Here is a 7,567-nt window from a genome sequence, read left to right on the forward strand (position 1 = left end):
CATATAGCAGTAAAAGTAAGCAGCAGCATGCAGTAAGTTCAACGGAAACAAGTAAACTAGCAAGTTGTAGATTAGTCCTATTAGTGAATCCTACTCGGGTCGGTCTTGACTCACTAATGCAACCTAATTCCCTACAACCAATGCTCTGATACCAAATGTGATGCCCCGTACAAAAATATCGTGTACGAATCATCAACAACAGGATCATTACAAGGTTAAGTACTATATGCTGTTTCAAAAGAAGTTGCATTCACGATAAAAAGATGACGTCATAACCGACATCAATTGTTTTACACCAACAGTATGCTTCTACGAATAGCAAGCATGAATAAATGTATGTGACTCTTAGGTCGTTACAAAACATAGTTTCAAATGTATTAAAGTTTGAATGCAAGATAAACAGTTCATGCGGTGATAATCACTAGAGCAGCGGGTGTCTACGGCAAGACTAGTACACAGCGGAAACAACCTTAAGAACCTGAGAAAAACATTCTTAAAAACGTCAACACAAAGGTTGGTGAGCTATAGTTTAAGTATAACAGTATGTAAGGTAGGCCACGAGATTTCAGTGCTACAAAGAGCATTTCAAAACAGTAAGATAAAGTATATGTTAACCGTGGGCACTTGGTAACTAACTTAACGTTTATACCCCCTGAAAGTACACTTGGCAAGTGCGTATGTTTACGAAGTATTAGACACTCGTTAAATGCTAGCGCTACTAGCCCGAGTGGGGATGTCAAACCCTATGGATCCATATCTAAGATTCGCATTCACCGGTTCAAAAACCAATGACTAAACGTTACCGAGCTAAAGGGAATGTTTCTGCCGTTATATAACCCACACATATATAAAGTTTAAGTACTCGTGCCTAGTATGTAAAACATAAAATCCGCATGTATTCTCAGTTCCCAAAATAAGTTAAAGTAAAAAGGGAATGCTATAACTCACAATGATAAAGTAGCGGTAAAGTATGACTCGGAAAGTAAGCAAGTATGTAGGTCCGAAAAGTCCTCAACCTAAGTCAAATAGTACTAAGTCAGTAAATCGTCCGAATTGGTTTTAAAAGTATGTAAATAAGGTCTTAAGGGTCATCATCATTCATCATTAAACAAAAGGTGTAAAGTAAGTTTCGTTCATAAAAAGAGTTTAAAACAAAGGCTAAGTTCGGTCAGTCACCACGGCCTCTATACCTATTGAAATAAGGTGAGACCAGTGGACATGGCTCCATATATGAGTCCTTTAGTTGTGGTAAAAATTACAGAAGCAAACTCATCTTCGTTTGACCGTGGTGATGGTCTAAGTGCGAGTAGGTCAGAATTTTTCCGCACAATGTTAAATGGACATAGTGACGATCGGAGGGCCATAAATCCTAAACCGTAACTCGGATTAAGACGAGTCCTATATGAAAAGTTATCTAATAGAACAGAGATATCTGAAAATCATAGTTACAGTAGCCCAGGTCGTACAGGTCAGACACAAAAACAGTAAAACAGTAGGGTCAGTAGGTTCGGGTGGTTCTTGGTGTTCGATGCTTATCATGGTTCTCATCCTTGATGCATATAGCTTCAAGTGTACAACTCGTTGATGTGTTTGCATCATTTTCACAAAGGTTTGACCATCATAACCCAAGTGTAAGTCTCAGACATGAAGCACAACTCACTTAAGTGTTGCAAGTGTTTTGATGAACCAAGGTTACATCAAAGTCTTAGATCTAGCACATACATGAACTTTAAAACTAATAATAAGTTACAAACTTGAAAGTGAACTTATGAAATCAAGATCTTAAGTTGTAGAACATAGTTCTTAGTTAGATCTTGAAGATCCTAGACCCAAAAGTCTAGATCTAACATAAGTGTACAAAGTTATAGTTAAAGAAAGCTTACTTATGTGTTCTTGAACTTTCAAAGTTAACTTTTAGTTCAAGATTAATGAGATCAAAGTTAACTAGTAACACTTGACCAATAACAACCAACAAACATGAAATTAAAGTGCATAATATGAAGAAATAAACTAAGTAAACAAGTAACTAGTTCATGGGTTGTTCATACTTTAAAGATTCAAACCAAAGTTTGATCTTTAAGAAAGTAAACTTTAAAGTTTACTAACATTAATTACAAGTATGCTTTCACAACACATGAACTTAAATCTTTTTAAAGCATTATATGTAGAACATAAACTAAAGAGTTTTGTTCTTGTATGTCTTGTAAGAACAAGATAAATGAAGAATGAAACTAGTAAGTTTGATTCTTGAAAACATGTAAGTAATAACTACAAGTAAGTAACAACTACAACAAGTAACAAAACAATAATCAAAGAACAAGTGATGATGATGATTAAGGGGTGTTAGTATTCGGTTTTTAGACAAGAAAAAGAGAAGAAGATTGTTCATAATACTTACAAGTCTATGAGAGAAAATGAGAGAAAAAGTATGCAAGTAAAAGTGTGTATGTGAGAAATGAGGATGCAAGTGAACAAGTAATGTAAAAAAAAGATTTGAACTCCCCTCATGGCCATATGGCCTACGGTTTTCAGCAGAAAAAAAGGGGGGAGGGATTAATTCAATGGTTACTTGCATGAAAAAGCTTAAAAGATGGATATTAGAGGTAGTTTTATGGGAAAGGTGTGGTAACTAGATTCCAATGGGACTTAAACCAACTAGTTGTAACTTAATGATGCTACTTACATGAAAGAATGGGCTAAGTAATCCATTTAAGAAGTGGGGTGGGCTTCATAGGTCCATTAACATTAATTAAAGCCCAAGTTCAAGTATTTAACAACTTAAGTCCAACAAAGCCCAAGTAATTAACTAGAAACCTTAGTTAATTAAAATAATTAATAAAATTTAATCATGAATGTAAATAATACTCGAAAATATTATTCGTGTAAGTTTCGTGTGTCACAAAGACGTTTCGGGCAATTAAAGTCAAGTACGGGCAATCATGGAAACATGTAAATGTAATAACATACATTCGTTTAATCACACGCATTAATAATAACAATTATTAATAAAATAACGTTGGAAAATCCAGGGTCGTTACATTACCCACCTGTTAAAGAAAATTTCGTCCCGAAATTTAAGCTTAGATAGATGGAGGAGTCGGGAAAAGGTGAGGATATTTCTTCATCATTTGATCCTCTCGTTCCCAAGTAAACTCAGGTCCTCGTTTGGCATTCCATCGTACTCGAACGATCGGAATCTTGTTTCGTTTCAAAGTTTTGATCTCACGATCCATAATTTCAACAGGTTCCTCCATAAAGTGGAGTTTGTCATCAATCGTAAGTTCCTCAAGTGGTATGATAAGTTCTAGTGCAGCAAGACACTTCTTCAAGTTTGACACGTGGAAGGTAGGATGAACTGAGTTCAATTGTGCTGGTAGATCTAAACGGTAAGCAACGGGTCCAACACGTTCCAAGATTTCAAAAGGACCAATGTATCGTGGGTTTAACTTTCCACATTTTCCAAAATGGATCACACCTTTCCAAGGTGCAACCTTCAACATTACACGGTCGCCCACGTTGAATTCAAAGTCTTTACGTTTACGGTCTACATAACTCTTTTGACGATCGCGGGTAGTCTTAAGTCTAGCTTGAATCTGAGCAATCTTCTCCATCGTTTCATGGACTACCTCGGGTCCGATGATTTGCTTTTCTCCTACTTCGGCCCAACAAATAGGAGATCGGCACTTGCGGCCATACAATGCTTCGAAAGGTGCAGCATTAATGCTTGAGTGATAACTGTTGTTGTATGAGAATTCGGCTAACGGCAAATGCCTTTCCCAGGCCTTTCCAAAATCGATGACACATGCACGCAACATGTCTTCCAAGGTCTGAATCGTTCATTCACTTTGCCCATCGGTCCGTGGATGATAAGCAGTACTCATGTCAAGATGAGTTCCCATGGCTTCTTGCAAAGAACGCCAGAATCTAGAAGCAAAACGGGGATCGCGATCTGAGATGATCGATAAAGATACACCATGACGAGATACAACCTCTTTGATGTATAATTGAGCAAGTCTTTCCATCGTATCAGTTTCCTTCATCGCTAGGAAGTGTGCAGATTTGGTAAGGCGGTCAACAATAACCCAAATAGTATCGTATCCGCCCACCGTCTTCGGTAGCTTAGTAATGAAATCCATTGTGATCCTTTCCCACTTCCATTGTGGGATTTCCGGCTGTTGAAGTAAACTAGAAGGTCTCTGATGCTCGGCCTTAACCTTTGAGCAAGTCAAACACTTACCAACATAAGTCGCAACGTCCTTCTTAAGATTCGGCCACCAATACTATTCTTTAAGGTCGCGGTACATTTTGCCCGCTCCAGGACGAATCGAATATCTCGATTTGTGGGCTTCATCAAGTATAAGGTTCCGTAGATCTCCATAAAGAGGTACCCAAATTCTCCCGGCATAACATCGGAGTCCAGACTCCCTAACCTCGAATCGAGAGACAAGTATGTTCAAATGTTCAAGAGATATATTCTCCTCCTTGAGAGCCTCATCTTGGGCTACTCTGATATGGCTGTTGAGGTTCGAATGGATGGTGATGTTCAGAGCCCTAACACGAAGAGGTGTCGTCCTCTCCTTTCGGCTTAAAGCGTCAGCTACAACATTGGCCTTGCCAGGATGATAACGAAGTTCACAATCGTAGTCGTTGAGCGTCTCGATCCATCGACGCTGTCTCATATTCAATTGCTTCTGATCGAAGATGTGTTGGAGACTCTTGTGATCGGTGAAAATAGTGCTCTTAGTTCTATACAAATAGTGTCTCCACAATTTGAGCTCAAAGACAACGGCTCCAAGTTCGAGATCGTGAGTAGTGTAGTTCCGATCGTGAATCTTCAGTTGGCGAGAGGCATAGGCAATAACTTTTGATCATTGCATCAGTACACAACCAAAACCACTCTTTGATGCATCACAATAAACAACAAAGTCGTCACTGCCCTCAGGAAGTGATAGGATAGGTGCGGTGGTTAACTTCTTCTTTAAGGTTTGAAATGCTGATTCGTGTGCGGGTTCCCAAATGAACTTCTTGCCCTTGTGAGTCAGCACGGTCAAAGGACGCGCAATCAGAGAAAATCCTTCGATAAACCTTCGGTAGTAACCTGCGAGACCTAGGAATTGGCGAATATGAGTCGGAGTAGTGGGGGTCTCCCACTTGCTGATGGCTTCAATCTTTGCGGGATCAACTTTGATACCCTGGTCGCTCACAACATGACCCAGAAACTGGACTTCCTTCAACCAAAATTCACACTTGGAGAATTTGGCGTAAAGTTGCTCTTGCCTTAAGAGTTCAAGTACTAGTCGGAGGTATTGCTCATGCTCTTCTTCGCTCTTAGAGTAGATGAGGATATCATTTATGAAGACGATAACAAACTTATCCAAGTACAGCTTACAGACACGATTCATGAGATCCATGAACACGGCAGGTGCATTGGTTAATCCGAATGGCATCACGAGAAACTCATAATGACCATAACGGGTTCTGAATGAAGTTTTCATCACGTCACTTTCTTTCACCCTCAACTGGTGATAGCCGGATCGCAAATCGATCTTGGAGTAAACGCTCGATCCTTGTAGTTGGTCAAAAAGATCGTCAATTCGGGGAAGTGGATACCGATTCTTGATAGTCACTTTGTTGAGTTCACAGTAGTCGATACACATACATAAGGATCCATCCTTCTTCTTCACAGACAGAACAGGTGCGCCCCAAGGCGAGAAACTTGGTTGGATAAATCCACGGTCAAGTAGTTCTTGTAGTTGACTCTGTAATTCTTGCATCTCGGAAGGTGCGAGTCTATAAGGTGCGCGAGCTACAGGTGCAGCTCCTGGTACTAAATTGATTTGAAACTCTACTACTCTCGGCGGCGGTAGTCCAGGCAATTCTTCAGGGAAGACATCAGAAAATTCGTTCACAACTCAAACATCGTTCACGCTCTTCACCTCAGTTTCTATCGTTTTCACATGCGCTAGGACAGCAAGACGTCCCTTCTTCATAATCTTTTGGGCTTTCACGCAACTAATGAGGTTCAGCTTCGAGGTACATCTCTCCCCGTAGATGATCAGTGGCTCACCGTCTGCTTGTGGTATACGAAGAGCTTTATCTCCACAGATAATATCTGCCCTTATCTTGCTCAACCAATCCATACCAACGATCACGTCAAAACTTCCCAATTTGATAGGTATCAAATCGATTTCGAAATTTGCACCTGCTATGTTGATAATAGCTCCTCGATTAATGTGGTCAACTTTCTCAAGTTTACCGTTGGCGACCTCGACAAGCATACTCTCTTTTAATGGGACTAATGACCAATTAATCTTATCGCAAAAATGTCTACATACATAACTTCTATCCGCACCAGTATCAAACAAGACAGAAGCTAAAAGATTGTTGATAGTGAATATACCTGTCACCAAGTTGGGGTTTTCTCGGGCGTCCCTTGCATTAACGTTGAAAGCTCTACCACGAGGTGGTCCGCCGTCTTTTCTTTTGTTGGGGCACGCATTTCTGAAATGGCCCATCTGTCCGCATTCATAGCACTTTTTAGGTCCATTGGTGTTCGGCTTCCCATTCAAAGTGGTGACCTTGCAGTCTTTCCCGATATGCCCAGTCCGTTGGCACTTCTCACAGACAACATTGCAATACCCAGTGTGGTGTTTGTAGCACCGCTTGCATTGTGGTAAGGTTCCTTTGTAGTTCGGGTTCGTGTTGGTGTTGTTGTTGGGGTTGGGGTTTCCACCGTTGTTGTTTCCCCTGAAACCCTCATGTCGTTTCGCCGAGTTTTGATCATAGTTCCTTCCCCTGCTGTTGTTGTTGTTGTTGTTGTTGTTGTGGTTATCCCATTTGCGCTTCTCGCTAGTACCCACTTCAGATTTAGTTTACTCTGGTTCATCGATGGTTATTTGATTCATTAAAGTATGCGCCATGCGCATCGCTTCTGGGACATTTGGTGGCTTGGACGAGGTAACGTTTCCCTTGATGGACTTTGGGAGTCCCCAGAAGTATCTCTCCATACGCTTGAATTCCGAGGTGACCATTGTCGGACACATCAGGGCTAGTTCCAAAAATCTCCTGTTGTAACCATCAAGGTCGTTCCCAACGGCCTTTAACTGCATGAATTCCATTTCCATCTTTTGTATCTCGGTTCTCGGACAATACTCCTTAATCATGGCACACTTAAATTCTTCCCATGGCGTAGCATACGCCTCATCAATGCCTTGTGCCTGTGCCATTGTGTTCCACCACGTGAGCGCGCCGTCAGACAGCGTGCAAGAAGCAAATTTGGTTTTGCTGTCCTCCGAACAGTTGCTAACTCGGAATAATGATTCTAGCTTTTCGAACCATCTAGTGAGACCAACCGATCCCTCGGTGCCGCTGAAGTTATGTGGTTTACAGCTCTGGAATTCCTTGTAAGTACACCCATTTCGAATGGGTTGAATAACCGGTGGTGGTGGCGGTGGCGGTGGAGCTTGGGGTTGCATTTCCGCAATGGCTGCGGCTACCCTTTCGGCAATCATCTCTTCGATTTGGACGGTGGTAGGTGTTGATCGTCTGTTGGCCATGGTGTTCTAAA

This window comes from Rutidosis leptorrhynchoides, chromosome 4 (assembly GCF_046630445.1).
Source record: "Rutidosis leptorrhynchoides isolate AG116_Rl617_1_P2 chromosome 4, CSIRO_AGI_Rlap_v1, whole genome shotgun sequence".
NCBI classification, from domain to species: domain Eukaryota; kingdom Viridiplantae; phylum Streptophyta; class Magnoliopsida; order Asterales; family Asteraceae; genus Rutidosis; species Rutidosis leptorrhynchoides.